Raw genomic sequence first — 19,524 nt, 5'->3', positions numbered from 1 at the left:
CCCAGGGTCAGATCCGGCAATGCTTCTCAGTCCTAGTCCATTTATTACCCTATGCAAACCTTCCCCAACCTGGTGCCCTCTAGATCTTTTGGTCTTCAATTCCCATCTAGCCCAGCCAGCATGGCCAGTGGTCAGGAATCCTGAGATGTGTAGTCCAAAGCATCTGGAAAGCACCAGGCTGGGAAAAGTTGCTCCATGCAAAATATTAAAATGACCCCCCTCCAGATCCCATGCTGTTCTTCATGCAGACCATTCAAGCAGCTGCTCACACAACTACTAAGGAACAATTCAATGGTGAGAGAATTGGAAAAGGTTAGACTACACATAAAACGTGGCTCTTTGTCCTGCAACGTTGTTCCTGAACATTTTTACCCCAAACCTAAGCCTCTTAATGTAAATCTTCCTGATTTCACTGGAGCTTACTTCAGATATGCCCCATCCCACCCCCTGAGATTTATTTATTTATTTATTTATTTACAATATTTGCATACCGCTCCATATCTAGAACAGATTTCGGAGCGGTGAACACAAGATAAAATAGTAAAAGGAAAAAAAGATTAGAGCACCCGATTAAATTATGCTGTTTTTAAAAATGAGATGGCTCTTTAGAAAACAAAACTCATGGGAGCAACATTACTTACAGAATACCATCATTAATTGATTGGGCTAAGGCTGTGATTCTTCTAACTAGACTAACTTTCCCCCCCCTGCAGCTGTATAGCAGGGAAGTTAGACCTCTTTCAACCCAAGGGCCAAATTCAATTTCAAAAAAGCTCTTGGGGGTCGTGTTCTGGGGGGAGGCAAAAAGGGATGGCATCAAAGGCAAGGGGAGTGGGACCAAAATGCCAGCATGTTTTAGCTTAAACCTCTCACTGCCAGTAACTGAGCCTTAGGAGAGGCATTTCAACCCTTCAGGATGGGGAAACAACTGCACAAAAGCCAGGAAACCACCAAACGATTGGTGGTTGGGAGGAAGGGGTGGGGCCGGAGAAAGTGGCCATCTGAGGAATCCCGAAGAGCAGGATTTGGCCCCCAGGCCTGAGGTTTTGCAGCCCCGCTGTACAGAGAAGTGAACATAAAGAACTTGACTTGGAATCCTTATTTCTCAGGCCTGCACTACATTTCATTGATAGCAATGTGCTTTGCCTCTCCATACGAGCATAAGGGAATCCCACGTGGACAAATACAAGGTTTAAGAGGCTCACACTCATACTAGCAGTTAGAGTTTGGGTTTGGAAGACCTGGGTTCACATCCCGGCTCACTGGCTGGCAAGCGGCAAATCACACACCCTCGGCTTCAAGTACGTACTGGGAATAATAATTACCTCCCTCACATAGATGCTGTGAAGCAAAAAAAGGGCCACAAAACTTGTTGCACTGAAATGTGCAACATACGTTATTAGCTCATCATCATCCTGCAACCTTTTCTCAGAAAATTCTCTCTGCACTAATTTCTGAGCCTCTGTGGGGGTTCGGCAACAACCGCCTCCTGGCTTGGTAGGTCAGGCGCTGCAATTTCTTCTCCAATCCACCAGGTGGGTCCATGGGCTGATGCAGCTCAAAATCCAGCCTCTCTCCCCCTCTCTCTGGTGGAATCCTTCTCCATCTCCACTCAAGCATGTGTGTCACATAGCCTACTATGACCTTAGCACATTTCTAAGAAGGGAGAGAAAACGCAGGTTTGCATTCTGTCTCAGCGAAGGGAACTTAAATGACTCTGGACCAGTACTATGAAGACAGAAGCAAACAAAACGGGACAGAAAAGCAGAAGCAATGTAGACAGTGAATAGTCTGATGCCAAGGAACCATCCATCTTCTTGCAAAGAGTGTTCTTGAAACTGGGAAAGGAAAAATGAAAGTAGTGCGATCCTATACACGTCTATTCAGAAGTAAGCCCTACTGAGTTGAATGGAGCTTGCTCCCAGGTAAGTGTGTTTAGGCTGCAACCCTATACCTACTTTCCTGGGAGTAAGCCCCATTCAACTCAGTGGGGCTTTCTTCTGAGGAGATGTGCATAGGATTGGATTGTAAATGTACAGGCACGTGAACATGTAGGGCTGTCTCTCTTGGGTTCGGTTTCATATGCTACTGAAGTGCGGCCACTTCTGGATGAGAACGCAGCACCCAACCAGTAACAGCACAAGGCAGCTTAAAATAGGGCAGATCTACGCCTCACGCCATGTCGATACGATCCCATCACAGTGACGCTATATCCCTCTTGCGCATTTATACCTTGTAGCACATGCAGTGACTTCTGTTGCAGTATTTTGGATAATAGGTAGAGAAGTGGTATATGGAATGCGTAATGTGCCCCACAGTTATCAGTGCACTTCAATATGGATAAAAGCACTAGTGCAGATCTAGCCTAGGAGTTAATATTGCTAGAAGGGCACTTCAAGCGAGAGCTGGTAATGTGGGCAGACATGTGAACAGGGGAAGTCCAAACCTCGCCTCTCAGCCAGAAACCTACTAGGCAAGCCCCTATTATCTCCATCTTCTCCATGTGCAATATGTGGAGATAAATATGAGGAGGTCAGTAAAGGCAGGCAGGATATAAATAATAGATTACAGGCGCAGTCCTATGCATGTTTAGACAGAGAAAAAGGCCTACAAGTCCCAGCATGCCCCAGCCAGCTGAGCATTGTAGGCCTTTTTTCTGTTGCAGTCTCTAAAGTTTAAATCCTATACACACTTACCTGGGAGTAGGCCCCACTGAACTCTGACATGCATAGGATTCCACTGTAAACAAAAAAGGATAATACAGGGCTGTTATAAATATGACTGAGATCATATATGTGCAGTGCTTGGAACATTTGAAATTGGCTGTTTAAAGCTATGTATTAATATCATTTTAAAGGGGATGCAAGAATAGCCCAGTCTATGAATGGATTTGAACTCAGACATGCAGTGTCATCCTTTCTTCCAGTGATATGTTGAAGCTTGCAGAGGCATCTCAGTTCAGCCATGGGCCTGGGAGAAGAGTCTGGTGGATAGAAAAGAGGAGCCAATGAAAATATTTTAGCTGCCATAGAGGGAGGATCCCGAAGATACATGATTGGCATTCTGCAATACTCATAACATTTAGCGGGGCGTGTGTGTGTGTGTGGGGGGGGGGTCTTCCAGGGTTGCACTGGCTCCCTGAACAAATACCCCAGTTCAGCCAACACTATCTTTCGTAATGGATTGCGCTGTACAGTTATGCACTGTTAAAATAAAATGAAGGCTTTGAGGACAAAGAAAGCAGAAAGGGAAACAGTATGCTGACTTGCTCCCTACTGGGATTGTTATTATCCCTTCTTGTGGCCCATGAACACTTGAAAATGCAGCTATTTGGAGAAAGAGACATACCCAAGGCAAGACAACAACTCAGTGGCAGAGGAACAGGAGCCAAGTCCCTCTTTTTCCCCAGCACTTTAACCTTCCGGACACTGCCATGGTGGTCCAAATGTGACACCCAAGCCAGTTCCTCCATGCTCCATGCCTGGAAAAACAATCCATGGGCTGTGTATCCATTACAGTGCTCACTTAGCTGCATTAAGTGTTACAAGAGGCTGTTACACTAAACCATAGCTGTGCTGCCAGGTAACCTACACCTGCCTTGAGGGAGGAGATCAGCCAGTCTCAGGCAACTGTAAGTGGAGCCTGGGGAGAAAGAGAACTCTCTCAAGCATGAAAAAATTATTAGGCAACCTATCCTCCAGGCCTATTTTCAGCAACAATGCCTGCCACTTGGTACCAATGAAACTTAAACTGCCCCTTCGGAGAGAAATCAGAGCCCAGACCTATCTGAATGCCCACCTTGGGAGATGAGCCTACACAGGATGCACTGAGCCACAACCCCACCTTGTCATCTTTACTGGCCTCCGGGGGAGCAGAAAGCTTAACACTCAAGGTCTGCCCTGCTGGTTTTTTGAATCAGCAATTTGGCTCTGAAATCGGTGCAATACAAAAAGTAAGCACAAGCAGCAACGCTGGGGTCAACCTGAACGGCTTGGTTTTTGTCACGTTTTTCGCAGGACGGGTGCAACAGAATACATTTGGCTAGTTGCACATGTTATGGGGACATCGCCCAGCTCTAATTTAAAGGGCACTTGTTTCTGAAACTCCCAGATAAAAAGAACTGCAGAAAACCAACACATACACCCAGGTGCATGTGCACGTCAGACTCTCCCTCTCCACACATCGCATCAGCCTTCCGAATAAAGGTGCTAGCTCACACATACTTACATTAGTCATTTGTGGCACACTGACAGCCTGTAGGGCTTATTATTACTCTCCACAACGAAGCACGTGGCTGTTTACAAGCCTCATATATAAACAGACTGGCATTACGACCTACAACTCTGCTTGAGGCACGGCTGCCCATTGCCCATGGCTGCTCCTGCTTGGTTGCAAGGTCAGGGCTGAAGGTCTGGGAATGGGAGGTGATGTCTGGTCTGAGAAGACTGCAGATCAGCAGCCAAGAGCCCCATTCCAAAGGCAAGAGTGAGGGAAAAGAGGAGCCAAGGGCAGCAGCAGCTGCCGCCCTGGAGCCCTTTCAGAACACAGACCCAGGAACGAAGCCAAGAAAAACAAGATCGATAGCTGAACAGTCAATCCGGAGGGGCAGGATGCGAGCAGACAGGAAGATGGGCTGGAGGGGGAGCAGGAGGGCCTTGAGTCAGTGTATGAATTATGGGGGGAAATTAGGGGGCCATGGATGAAGTTGACAAGCCCCAAGCCCCAGCTTCCCTCAACTGTGGCCTAATTGTACCCCTGTCCACCTTCTCAAAGCTGTTTATAGGCGCCATCACAAAAGGTAATTTGAGCACTGCATGCAGTGGCGGGGACTAGACCCAGGCACAAGGCACAAGCACTGAGCATCGCCAGCGCTCAAGAACAAGGCAAAGTGGCTCCAGGTGGGCGACTTGTGGCCCTCCAGATGTGGTTGGACTGCAACCCCCATCAGCCTTAGCCAGCATAGCCAATGGTGAGGGATGCTGAGAGTTGCAGTCGAGCAACATCTGGAGGGCCACAAGTTACCCACCCCTGGCCTAAATGAATACAGAACCAGCAAGTCTCAGGGGGAACCAGTCCTCAAGCTGGGCTGGAGCAGGCAGAAGGACTGAGGCCAGGAAAAAATAATGCCTTATTTAATACCAGTGATAAATACGCTGTTCAAAACAGAGAAGATGCTCTTTCCTGTCTTAAAGCACATTCAGGTCCCATTGACTTCCCATCCACGTCCCAAAGGCTGTTGGCGGGTGGGGGAAATCCTTCTCAGTTTTTGTGGATTTTTGACCCATTTAAAAAAGCAGACATAATCAAATTATGTGGCAGCCTTTCCTTATTCTGACTTTGCTGGATGGGAGAGAAAGATATCCTATTAAGGGACGGAAGCAAGCTCTGCTAGCGGAAATATCTGTGGCTTCCTTCAAGCAGCAGCTAAGGGACCCGCACACATCAGAACAAAGGGCTTCCCAGCTACAGCTGTGAGGCTGATTCTGCAAACATTAGGTTCACACATGCAGGGCGGGCTTCCTGTTTGTTACAGCAAGAAAGGGCTAAATATATACCCGAGCGGCTCTCTTCTTAGATAGCTGAGGAAATGTTGGATGTGTCTGGCAGGGCAAGAATTGGCTTCTCCATCCTGTAATCATGAGGTGGAATGAAGATTCAGATTTTATGATCATTCAAAGCTAGGGGAGGAATAAGGCAAGTGTAACATCCAAGGAGGACATTAGCAAATTGGTTGGAAGGTGGTAGCCCTTACAGGAACGGATAAATCTCTATCTGCAGTACTGACATACTGACCTGGTTCACATGTAACAGCAGCAAATTGTGGGTTAATTTACCCATGATTTGCCACAGCACGTGCCGGACATGTTCCACAGCCATTTTGATTATTCAACCTCCAATCGAGCTGATCGGGGGTTGCTACATGACATACAAACCCAGACACTATAGGTTAATCATGAATTAAACAATCCACAGTTAACCTACAATTAGTAGCCAGGTTAACTATGGGTTGTTTACCCACAATTAACCTATACTGTCCAGGTTCGGACATAATGTAGCAACCCACGATTGGAGGTTGTATATTCAAAAAGGCTGTGAAATATGCCCAATATGCGCCATGGCAAATCGTGGATTAATTTTACATACTAATGGACCCAGTGGGTAGGGCTGAGTAGAGTGGCCACTTATGAATCACCAAAAAAAAGGACAAAGAGGACACCAATTTGCATAAAATGTGCATATGGAGCTGTTGTAACAACTGGGTCACATGCTCTCTGTAACTAGCATTCTGGGCACAGCATTCTGGAGCAGCTGAAATTTCTGAACAGCTTCCAAAGGCATCCTCACATAGAGCGCATTACAGCAGTCCAATCAGGATGTCACTAAGGTATGTGTGACCGTGGCCAGATGAGACATCTCTAGGAACGGCGCAGGTGGCACGCAAACACACTCCTGGCCACCGCCAAAACGTGGGTGTCAAGGTTCAAAGCCAAGTCCAGAAGTACAACCAAACTGTGAGCCTGAGTCTTCAGGGACAGTGTAACCCCCTGAAGAACATTAGTTATTGGGCGGATTAGAATTGTACTAAATAAATAAAATAAATCCAGCACAGGTTGAATCCCTATTCCTTGATCTGTCTTTTGACTGACCAAAAGCACTTCTGTCTTGTCTGGATTAAGCTTCAATTTGTTTGCCCTTATCCAGTCCATTACTGACATCAGGCACTGATTTAGAACCAGAACAGCTTGCTTGGATTTGGATGGAAAGGAAAAATAGAGTTGGGTGTAAGGATGTCAGAGAAATCTGCAATGGAATCAAATGAATTCAGATTTCTATGAATCTGACCCATGGATTCCACACAGGACCAACTTTTCCTGAGTTGCACAGATTTTGCGGACTTCTGGACCATTTTTTTTTTTTTTTACTTTCCAGAATTTTATGCAAATGTAGTTGTAGAAAAATACAGAAAATTTAAAAAACACTGGCCAGAAATGCACATTTCCACCATAGGCTAAAGCATGAAAATGCACATTTGGGGGCCATTTGCTCATTTCAGGGGGATTTGTGCACCTTTGGGAAATTGGAAAAAAATCCGATTCTGTCAATGAGCAGGTGACAGAATATATGGCACCTGACAATTCGCAAAATGCAGAGGGAAAGGATTTTACAAAATCTGTACATCCCTAGTTGGGTGTCATCAGCATATTGGTGGCACTGAACCCCACAACTCCAGAAATCTCTCCCGGTGGCTTCATGTATATGTTAAACAGCATGGGGGATAAGATGGAGCCCTGAGGGACACTGCAGGTCAGTGGCCACAGTGTCAAACAGGAATCCCCCAGCACCACCTTCTGAGATCGCCCCTTCAAGGACCGGAGCCACTGTATAACAGTGCTTGCCAGTCTCATCTCAGACAAATGTCTCAGAAGGATACCATGGTTGATGGTACTGAAAGCTGCCGAAAGGAACAGCAGAACCAAGTCCTCCTATCCAGTTCCCGACGTAGATAGCCCATCAAGGCAACCAAAGCAGTCTATATCCTAGGCCTGAAGCCAGAATTAAATAGATCTAGATAATCTGCATCACCCAGGAATCCCTGGAGCTGAGAATCTTGTCCAAGAATGGAATATTAGAGACCGGCCAGAAATTTTCCAATAGAGTGGGGTTCAGGGAGGGTTTTTTTAACACAAAGGTCTTACCACCACCTCTTTTAGGCAAGACAGAACCATACTTTGCCATAAAGAGGCGTTCACCGCTGCCCTTACACACTCAGCCAGTCCCCCTCTAGCTGTTTTTATGAACCAGGAAGGGTAAGGGTCCAGCACACCAGTGGAAGGCCTCATGTCTCCAAAGATCCCATCCACATCCTCAGGCTGTACAAACTGAAAAGTATCCATTGTAACTGGACAAGCAGGGGGCAAAATTACATCCACTGGATCTGTATAACAATGGCATCCAAGTCCAAATAGATAAAATCAATTTTATCCACAAAGTGTCACACATAGTGGTCATAGCGGGCTATCAGGTGGCCCACCTCCTCTTCTTATGGACCAGAGCGTAATAGGTCTCTGATCACCTGAAAAAGCTTAACTGAGTTTCTGGGCAGACGCAACAGTGGCAGAGAAGTGCGATTTCTTTGCTGCTTTCATTGCCTCAGAACAGGCTTTCAAATGAGCTCTAGCCCTGGTTCAATTGGCCTTGTTCCGAGTTTTCCGCCAGCATCACTCTAGTCCCACTCGTTTCATCACCCGCAATGCCCTGGAAAACCAGTGGGCTCATTGGGCTCCACTCTGAGGGAGAGGACGCTCAGGAGCGATCATCTCAACTGCCCTGGCCATTTCTCTATTCCAGAGATCAACCAGGGCTTTGACAGAATCGCCTGCCAAACTACAGGACAGTTCTCTAGCAGCCCTTCAAATAGATGACTGTCCTTTGTAAAAGAGGACACCTGGCCACCCTAGAAAACGGAGCCCCCCTTTTGACAAAATTGTTTGCCCCCTGGAAAAAGGCATCTCCCTTGTTTGGGCAATATTTCAGGGACTTGACCAATGGCAAAAACATTCACTTCATGTGCAGCACTATGAGCAACAGTTCAGTCCTCCCCATCTCTTGGCAAAACAATGGCTGCTGTGGCACTTTAAGGACAGGGCTGGCCCGAGGCAGTTTGCTGCCTGAAGCACAGCAACAAGTATTGCCTTCCCGCTCCACCTCCAAGTCAAGGTGCATGGTGTACTCAAGGCCAACTGTGGTATAATGGCACCGAGGCACAACATCCCACAAGCACCTCTCCCCCTCCCTGGCAGTAAAAATACAATACAATCATCATCATAATTAACTAACAATTTGCTGCCTTTTCATGACACAGATTGCCTTGGGAGGTGGTGGGTTCACCTTTGCTGGAGGCATTTAAGCAGAGGCTCCCCCCACCCCCTGCCGTAATTCTCTCCCGAAGAAAACTTCACAACCCCTACCTTTTGCTGGGGACAATCAACTCTGCAAATACGACTTGGCCCTAATGGCAGGGTAGAATGGGCAGAGGATGGAGTTCAAAACAGCTCCAGATCCTCAGTAAACAGAGAGGGGAACATTGATTATATTCAGGAGGATACAGGGCATAAGTTGCAAGTTTGTAGGATGACCACCAGATGCAGCGAATGATACAGCTCCTATCATTTTAATACTTGCACTCCCCTGGTTACCTATGGTGGGTAAGAATGTATTCCAGGATACCAAAATAACCCACTTAAGACCAAAATAGGCATGGTGTGAGAGATCTGACTGTACTAGATCTTTTGGCTTTTTTTTAATACCCTAAAAGCAGGGGTGGAGGTTCACCAGTGGGGCTAATAGGATGTTTGTAGGGACGGGGGATTCTGATTAGGAAAACTGTAAAGTGGGAAGAAAGATCAAACATATCCCTCCTCGTGCTGCTGCCAAACCCAACTGTTTCCACAATCGAATTGTCCCCCCTTATTTTTTTAAGTCGTGGATCTCATGTGTCACTTCAGCTGTGTCCGTTATATGTGTGTATGAGCAGGTGAGCTAACAACCTTGCAAGGCTGGCTCGTTGCCTGGAAGAGGATGGTTTGAAAGGTGCAGCTTCTCTCACCCTGCAGGACAGCATCATGACACAGAGCATTGGCCAAACTGACCTCTACTGTTCTACGCATGCTCTTTCAAGGTTATGATGATGAGCACACATAGAAGGCTGTGGCAGAGCCAGCAGGCATGATCCCATCCCCTCCTCTACATGCAGACAACATACGAGGAGTCCTTCTGCCTGTCACCTTAGGGGGTTCATCACACGGGGGCAGAAATCTGCATCAGTACTGGGGCTTTCTCCATCCAGTTTCATTGTGGGATTAGACTAGGGTCCTTTACACAGTTGTTTGTATCTTGTTATATTCCGTTCCTTACCTTTTCACGGGGTGGCTACTTTTCCATGAAAAGCCATTATGCGCACTGGGGGCATTGCAAAATGTCCACCCTGGTTCCTGCCTCTTTCCCTCCCCTTGCAGATTACTGGTGGTTTGGTTGTGACTGATACGCAATGCGGGTGGACGGTAACCTCCACCGAACTACCCGAATTCCGCCCCCGCAGGCACCGGTTTCCCGGCGAACTGCTAGCATGCTGGGCATTCTGTGTTGTGGAGTAAACAGCTGCAGTCAGGAGCAAAAGTCAGTGCATTCCATCTAGTCACGGCATGGCAGCATGGCAGCAAGCCAGCAGGTCAGTATACCGACATGCCCACCCCCCCGATGTCACTGCTGTCCATGACCGTGCCTCCAACAACCCCAACAAAGTGGGTTTCTGCACTACGGGAGAAGTACATGGGCAGGCCATGGCGCTCCTGTTGTGCAGGCTGAAAAAATACTGCATTTTTTCCATTTGGGGATGACACGGGACAGGCAGGGGGAAATGGCGGGAAGATCACTGGAGGGTTGCAATGTCATGTAATGAACCCACAAACTTCCGTGAGTGGCCATTCATGAATGTGAGATAAATTGCAGGTGTAGAGATGCCCTAAGAGTTCTGGGGCAGCCAGCAAGACAGCTTGCAACATGACTTCCCACTATAGTGCTTAAAATGTCCACACCCTTCTCCACTTCCTGTTGTAGTTGCCAGGTCTTGAGTCTAATTTGACCCCATTGTGGGGCAAAAGCTCTGTTTGAGCACTGGAATGGGGGTGCTTCCAGACGAGCCTTTTATAGCACCGCTGCACTGTCTTGTTCACAGAATGTTACAGTGGGTCCAGACAATGACGTCTTCCATTCATAACCCTTTCTTGTTTTCCTGTTTCGCCTGAATGACCACAGACAGTCTGTAAGAAAAAAAAGACAGAATAGCTGCACAGTGCCTTCTGATGGGGAACACTTGGAGCCCTCTACTTGGAAGCACCCAGGACATGCTGCGTTGCTGCCACTGCTGTTGATATTTCCCAGTCCCTTGAAGCTCATACCTCTACACTACAGGCATATCTGTAATACAAACTTAAACTCGTTTAATAATTCCCTGTTCCTTTGAGTTTGTAATGTAGATATATTCTCGAGGGCTGGGGCTAGCAACTCTATCTGATGTTTATATCTTAGGGCTCCATCACATGAGCGGAGAATTCCACATCAATGCTGGTTCTTTCCCCACCCGGTATCACTGCAGGACTGGGTCATTCCCTTGAGATGGCGGTCCCCGTCGCATTATTTTCCATTTCTTTCCTTCTCATGGGGTGGTGATGCTGCTCAGAGCCATCACCACCTTTCCGCAAAGAAGCATTACACACACTTGGGGTGTAACGATAATTCGTCCCTGGTTCCTGCCCCTTTCCCTCCCCCTGCACATTACTGATGAATGGGGGCTGACATGCAGGCAGCCCCCCCCCCAATCTCCCCAGGCCCCCTGATGTCAGGGTGGAAACTGAGCCCATAGAGCCGCAGAGCGGTTCTGATTCTGAGGAAGAACAGCAATCCGTGGGAGAGGAGCGCGCTCATCTCTCACAAGCACAGCAGCTGGTAGAGATTCTTCCTGCCAGCATTCCTGAGAGAGATAGTGACCCTGGCAGTGAGAGAGTGCTGGAGGGGGGCTTGCTGGACGCTCGGCGCAGACGCAGGGAGCGGCGACAGATGGAGGGTGCCGAAAGGAAGCGCTCTGCTCGTTTGGCACTAAAACAACGGTTGTGTCCCGAGGACCCAAGGGAACAAGGGAGGATCTCTCCATAGCCCATAAGTTCAGAGTCTTCCCGCGCTTCTCCTTCAAATGGGGACCAACTGTCTTATCTGGAGCTTAGGCTACTCTGCTATCTACCCCAGTGCAGTTCCTTGCTTAGTCGCTAGTGATTAGTACCTATTAGAGTCATTAAGTAATAAAGGAATAAAGCCTTGGAAAGAATCCTCGTCATCTGGTGTCTTGAGTTGGCCATTGGAGGGGACTGTAAGACGCAGCTAAGGCGCTCCTGACACCTGCCTCCCCATTCAGTGTTTTTGACAATGTCTGCCATTTACTCAGCTGTTTACTCACTGGGGATGCACAGCAGCGGGGGCGTCCTGGCAGGTCGGAAGGCTGGCTGCTGCGCTGCTGACCTGCCTCTCTGCTGAATTGCTGCTCTGCCATCTTGTTAAGAACACTACAGGCCAAAAATGGCAAGGACCCAGAATGGTGCAGGCGTGGGAAAGTGACATGCCCTACAGCCCATCATCACCACCTTCACCATCATGACCACACCCCAACAACCCAAAACAACTGCCCACAGCCACCAATAAACAGCGGTTCATTGGCGTTAGGGGAGAAATACACAGGGAGGTCAAGTAGCTCCAGTTGTGCATATTTGGAAAAATACCACATTTTTTCCATTTGAAGAAAACACAGGACAGATGGGCGGAAATGGTGGGATAATGACTGGACAATGATGACGTCATGTAATAGACCCGCACAATTCAGTGGGTGGCCAGTCATGAATGTGCAATAAACTGGAGGTGTAGAGACACCCTTATTGTGAGCCTTTGGAGCACAGGGCTTGGCCTCATTGCTTAAATGCATAATTGCTGTAACCCAGCCTACACATCTTATATCAATACATGTTGTTACTCTAGCAATGTGATGGGCACTATTCAGAACACAGCAGTGACAGGGGCACCTCATTCAGTCAGTTTTCTATCTAAATAATATGGGTGGAATGAAGGAGATGGCAGGGGAGAGGGTTTTAAAAACAGTGCCACAGACAGAATGAACAAGAAATAGTCTTGTGGCACTGTAAAGACTAACAAATGTATTATGGTATAAGCTTTTATGAACCAGAGCCCATTTAATCAGATGCAGATGATGAACTGGTCTCTAGTCCATAAAAACTTGCCTCATACCAGAATACATTTATTAGTCTTTAAGGTGTGATAAGAGCCTTTCTTGTTTTTTTGCTGCAAAAGACCAATGCAGCCACTCCTCTGGAAAGGACAGAAATGTGTTAAACCTGGTTTCCCCAGCCCGGCACCCCCCATATATTATTGGACTACAACTGCCATCATCCCTAGATAGCATGGTCATTGACCATGCTGCTTGGGGACTATGGAAATTGTAGCCCAACTCATCTGGAGGGCGGCAGGTTTGGGAAGGCTGGAAGCTAGAAACATAAAGGGAATAGAGACTATGGAAGGAAAAGACTCGCCAGTGGTGGTGACCCGCAAAGTCTGTGCAATGTTTGTTTTCTTGCCTGAGAAAAACAAGGCCTACTTGTGCAACAAGTGCAAGTTGATCACACTGCTGGAAGAAAAAGTAAGAAGACTGGAGCAGTGAGTGTCAACCCTCTAGGGAATAAGAGAACACAAAGCGTTCTTGGACAGAACGGTGGAACTGCAGCAGCAAAGTGAAGAAAAGAAGCTAGAAGAGCAACAGCAAGCTGAGGCTGAAGAGGAAAATGTTGAGGTGAGGAAAAATGAAGTAGAGGATACTTCTTGGAAAAGGGTGACAGTTAGGAGCAGAACAACTAGAAGCCACCCTACACCAGTGGAAGCAGTGGAGCTATGGAACCGTTTCCAGGTACCTGAGGATGAGACTGGAGGACAGCCTGCAGAGGAAGAATTACAGGGGAACCTGCATGAGAGTGAGCAAGAGGCTGAAGGTCAGTCAAGCAGAGGCAATGAAACCAAGGCCTACAGCAAGAAGAGTAGTAGTAGTGGGAGACTCCTTGCTGTATGGGATTGAAACCTAAGTATGTCACGAAGGCCCGTGGACTCGCCAGGAATGCTGTCTCCCGGGAGGACGGATTAGAGATGTGACCGAAGGGTTGCCTACACTCATAAAGCCCACTGACAGGTATCCCTTTCTTCTCATCCATGTGGGAATAAATGATACCGCCAAGCGGAGCTATGAAGAAATCATGTCGGACTTTGAAGTTATGGGAAGGAAACCCAAGAACTTTGGGGCCCAGGGAGTTTTCTCATCCATCCTTCCAGTAGTTAGAAGAGGGATAGAAAGGGAACGAAAAATACTCCGGGTGAATGACTGGCTACAAAGGTGGTGCCAGCGTGACAGATTTGGATTCTGGGACCACAGGCTATACTTCCTGGAAGATGGGCTGTTGGCAAGGGACGGGTTGCACTTCACAAAGGCTGGGAGGAATGTGTTTGGCCACAGCATGAAGAACTTCATCAGGACGGCTTTAAACTGAATTGTACAGGGGAGGGAGACGTAAAGTTGGGGGTAACAATGGACGAAGGCTCATGCACTGCAACAGAGAGAACAGCTCTAATAGTGCCCAATAATAGTCTTCAGACACATGTAGGAAGGAAGCCAGACTATAAAGCACATGGTCTTCGATGTCTATATACTAATGCCCAGAGTATGGGAAACAAACAGAATGAACTTGAATTCTTAATACAGGAGGGAAATTATGACTTGATAGGTGTAACTGAGACTTGGTGGGATGACTCCCATGACTGGAATACAGCAATTGAAGGATATAACTTGTTCAAAAAGGAGGAACAGAAAGGGAGGTGGAGTTGCACTATATGTGAAAAATACATATATCTGCACAGAAATACAGGAGGATGAACTTGGTAGCCCCATTGAGAACATCTGGGTTAAAATAAATGGAGCAAAGAATAAAAAGAACATGGTGGTAGGAGTCTACTACCAGCCACCCAATCAAGGAGAAGACGAGGCTGACACTTTTGAAAAGCAAATAGCCAATGTTTCAAGGAAGCATGATGTAGTAGTAATGGGGGACTTTAATTTTCCCGATATTTGTTGGGAGTCAAATTCTGCAAAACATGCCCCCTCCAAGAAATTCCTGACTTATGCTGCTGATAACTTCCCCCTACAGAAAGTAGAGGAAGGAACTAGAGGATCAGCTATCTTTGACTTGAACCTAACCAGCAGAGATGACTTAGTGGATAAAGTAGCAGTTACGGGAACTCTGGGGGAAAGTGACCATATTATACTTGAGTTCTTGGTTCTAAAGGAAGCAAAAGCCAAGTGTAGCGAAACGCGTACCCTGGATTTTAGGAAAGCCAATTTTAATAAATTCAGAACAATGATAAGTAAGGTCCCATGGCAAGCAACTCTAAGGATTTCAAGATGGGTGGGAGTTTTAAAAAAAGGAAATTCTAAAGGCACAATTACAAACAATTCCAACAAGAAGAAAAGGTGGAAGACAATGGAAGAAGCCAATGTGGCTTCACAAAAAGCTTAGGGATGACCTGAAAACAAAAAAGGACACATACAGGAAGTGGAAGGAAGGCCAAGCTACAAAGGAAGAGTACAGGCAGGTAGCACAGAATTGCAGGGATGGCATCCAGAAGGCTAAAGCTGAGAACGAGCTGAGGTTAGCGAGGAGTGCTAAAAGCAACAAAAAGGCTTTCTTCAGATACGTGCAAAGTAAAAGACAGAGGAAAGAAATGGTGGTTCAGCTATTAAATAAGGATGGCAAAATTATAATAGATGACAAAGAAAAGGCAGAGATGCTCAATTCCTACTTCGGCTCAGTCTTCTCCCAAGAGAGGGTCTATGACCCCCCTGGCAAAGGCAAAGTACAGGCTGAAGGGACAGGATTGCAGCTTGAGATCGATAGAGATATGGTCATGGAATACCTAATTACTTTGAATGAGTTCAAATCTCCAGGGCCAGATGAACTGCATCCTAGAGTAATAAAGGAACTGGCAGAAGAACTCTCAGAACCGCTATCTATTCTCTTTGAGAAATCATGGAGGATGGGTGAAGTGCTAGATGACTGGAGGAAGGCTAATGTTGTCCCTATCTTCACAAAGGGCAAAAAGGAGGAACCTGGGAACTACAGACCAATCAGTTTGACATCAATCCCTGGGAAAATTCTGGAGCAGATGATAAAGCAATCCATCTGTAAGCACCTTGAAAACAATGCAGTGATTACTTGAAGCCAACATGGATTTGTCAAGAACAAATCCTGCCAGACAAATCTGATCTTATTTTTTTATCAGGTAACCTTCCTTGTGGACTGTGGGAATGCTATGGACATAATATATCTCGACTTCAGCAAAGCTTTCGACAAAGTGCCCCATGATATCCTGATGAGAAACTAGCTCAAAGTGGGCTAGATGAAACAACTATCAGGTGGATCCACAGCCGGCTACAGAATCGGACTCAAAGAGTGCTTATCAATGGGATCTTCTCAAACTGGGGAGAGGTAACAAGTGGGGTGCTGCAGGGCTCAGTCCTGGGCCCAGTGCTCTTCAACATTTTTATTAATGACTTGGAGGAGGAGGTGCAGAGAATGCTGATCAAATTTGCAGATGACACAACATTGGGCGGGATAGCTAATACACTGGAAGACAGAAACAAAATTCAAAGTGATATTGATAGACTGGAGTGCTGGGCAGAAAACAACAGAATGAAATGTAATAGAGATAAATGCCAAGTTCTGCACCTAGGAAAAAGAAACCAAATGCACAGTTACAAGATGGACGATACTTGGCTCAACAATACTACAAGCGAGAAGGATCTTGGAATTGTTGTAGATCGCAAGCTGAATATGAGCCAACAATGTGATGTGGCTGCAAAAAAGGCAACTGCTATTTTGGGATGCATTAATAGAAGTATAGGATTTTCAAATCCTGTGAAGTACTAGTTCCCCTCTACTCAGCACTGGTTAGGCCTCATCTGGAGTACTGTGACCAGTTCTGGGCACCACACTTTAAGACGGATGTAGACAAGCTGGAGGGGGTTCAGAAGAGGGCAACAAAGATGATCAGGGCACTGGAAACAAAGCCTCTGAGGAGAGACTGAAAGAACTGGGCATGTTTAGCCTTGAGAGAGAAGACTGAGGGGAGATATGATAGCGCTCTTCAAGTACTTGAAAGGTTGCCACAGAGAGGAAGGCCAGGATCTCTTCTCGATCATCCCAGAATGCAAGACACACAATAATGGGCACAACTTATAGGAAGCCAGATTCTGGCTGAACATCAGGAAAAACGTCCTGACTGTTAAAGCGAGATGAAAATGGAACCAATTGCCTAGGGAGGGAGTGGGTTCTCCCACACTGGAGGCATTCAAGATGAGGCTGGACAGCCACTTGTCAGGAATGCTTTGCCTTGGATTCCTTTTATTGAGCAGGGGGTTGGATACGATGGTCTTGTAGGCCCCTTCGAACCCTAGTTTTGTAGTATTCTATGATTCTAATAGTAGATAATGCAGAACTGCTAGATATGCAGAAAGTCCAGGCAGGGCCTTTCCAAACCACCCAACAAATTGCTTTGGCAATATTTTTAGGGGTGCCAATGAAGTAGTGAGCAATCCAAGAGGCATATCCCAGGGTCTCTTGCAATACCAGAGAGGATCCAATGACATACAGTGCAGCCACTTTGGGATGGCAAAATGTCCTAGCTGTTCCTGAGTCTAAAAAATGCCTTGTGGAAGAAGTGGGTTTTGTGGAGGGATTTAATGCAGAAAAACTTGATTGACAGATGAGGTATCAGTAGGCTCAGGGGAACCCTGTACTTCCATTGCATAAGTACAAAATACCTCTGGGGGAGAGTGAAAAGGGAGGAGAAAACCCCAAATCAGCCCAATGGGGATGGAATGTGTTCAATCGGCACGGAATGTGGACTGCAGGGCAGGGGTGGGAGAAGGAAAGGTGAGATGGAATGGGGTATCCTGGAAGAGAACATGGCTGGCTGGCTGGCTGGGATCCTGAACAGGATCACTCCACACTGCAACATTTTGTCACAGGTCCCAGAACATGCCACTATTAACAAAGATTAATTATAATTTTTTTGGAAAGGTTCGATTACCATTAGATGCACTGCTCCTCTGTCTTTCAGCAGTGTCTTGCAAAATGCTTAATGGGCAGTCACAGAAGGAGAACAAACTCTGGAAGTTGCTTAGCTGAAGATTGGGGGAAATGGAGACCTCCTGTGTTAAGCAAACTGCAAGGCATTCTGGGGTGATGACATCTGTGTATGTGTGTGGGGAAGGGCACTTACTAAAAGATGCATTGTAAGGGACATCTCAGGACAGGGGTCCCCAATCTTTTTAGACCCATAGGCCCAACTGTGAATTTGAGAAATTGCTGTGGGCACCACTACAAAATGGCTCCCATGGAGGATGTGGCTAGTCACATAATGAATGCTGTAGGGGCCTGGCTAGTCAAAAGAGGTGTCTGTGGGGAAAATAGTGAGGCTAGAGGCTGGGAGGGAGTGGGAAATAGCACAGCAGAGGGGTAGAGGAGAAAGAGCAAGGCTAGAGGATACAAAGGGAAAGAAAGAAGAAGGCTAGGAATGGGGAAGGGAGAGAAATAGCAAGGCGAAGGGGTTGGGTGGAGAGAAAGAACAAGGCCAGAGGCTGGGAGCGGAGACAGAGAGAGCAAGTGGAAAAGGTCTATGTGGACGGAAGAAGATTGGGTGGGGCCAAGAAGCAATTATTTCTTTCTGTTCCTGCCCACTGAACAAAAGTTGGTGCCCCAAAGTTTTTCAAATTTTCTATTAAACATAACATTTTGAAGGTGACAAGGAGCGGAGAACTTCCGGGACACCGTTGGAGGTCGCCCAGAGGCAATATGGTGCTCGCAGGCACCGCACTGGGGACTAAAACAACTACAAAAGCTCTCCAGGAGGATTGTATTCATTTATTTCTTTAGGTGATATTTATTTATTTTTAGCATTTCTATACTGCTCCACATCTAAACAGATATAGCCTGCTTTTCATTCAAAAAGAGTATCTTCTTCCTGGGTGGGCTGGAAATATGTTGGGCAGGATGTCCTTGTACAACATGAGCTGTTCACTGCAGACTCATGCAGCTTGTGGGAGTCCCCCGAGGCTACTATGACTCCCTGCTATGTAGTCCTTGGAATGTTATCTCATTCAATGCCCAAACAAGGAACATGATAGTTTCCCTTGAGTTTCCCTTCATCTGCCTGTATGTAAGGGTGGCTTCCCTTACGCTTCTAATTAACCGGATCCCAAGTTGCTCCTCCATACACGAGGTGATTTCCACCAACTCCTCCCTCTAGCGGCCCCCCATCCCACCGCCCGCACCATATCCCATGACATTTCCAAGAGCTGCTAACTCCCAGGAGCATATTTTCAGGCGGTGCAGTGGGCTGTAGAGGGAAGGAAGGGGGAGGCAGGAAAGCCATCCACGGAAGGGTAGTTAGGATCCAAGCCACTGTAAATTGCCCCACCCATGCACAGAACAGTTATCTTACACTCCTTAATCATGGAAATAGATAATTATAATGTGCCTGGAACATCCTGGGTCAGGTTCATTTGGATATCTCTCCTGCCTGTTTCATAACCAGCAGGCCTTCATCATCTGCTAGCATGTTTTCCCCAGCCCTATTTTTGCTGACTGTCAAAAGTGGTATCATCAACCCAACCCTCCCATATGTTAGCCTCTCTCTGGCTAAATGGTGCCCAGAGATGGATCTTAAAAATATCTGCTGTGAACTCATGGCAGGAGAGGGAGAGTGCTTCTGCTTCTGCTGAGAGCGAGAGCGAGCAAGCGAGAGAGAGAGACATTGTTTGGTGTGGCCTCCACTTTATCAGGTTGCAAGTTCCTGTGTTTAAAT

Source organism: Heloderma suspectum, chromosome 2 (assembly GCF_057233095.1).
Source record: "Heloderma suspectum isolate Gila_16-S chromosome 2, 16-S_ref, whole genome shotgun sequence".
Lineage (NCBI taxonomy): Eukaryota > Metazoa > Chordata > Lepidosauria > Squamata > Helodermatidae > Heloderma > Heloderma suspectum.
Note: the sequence above shows the minus strand (reverse complement) of the source record.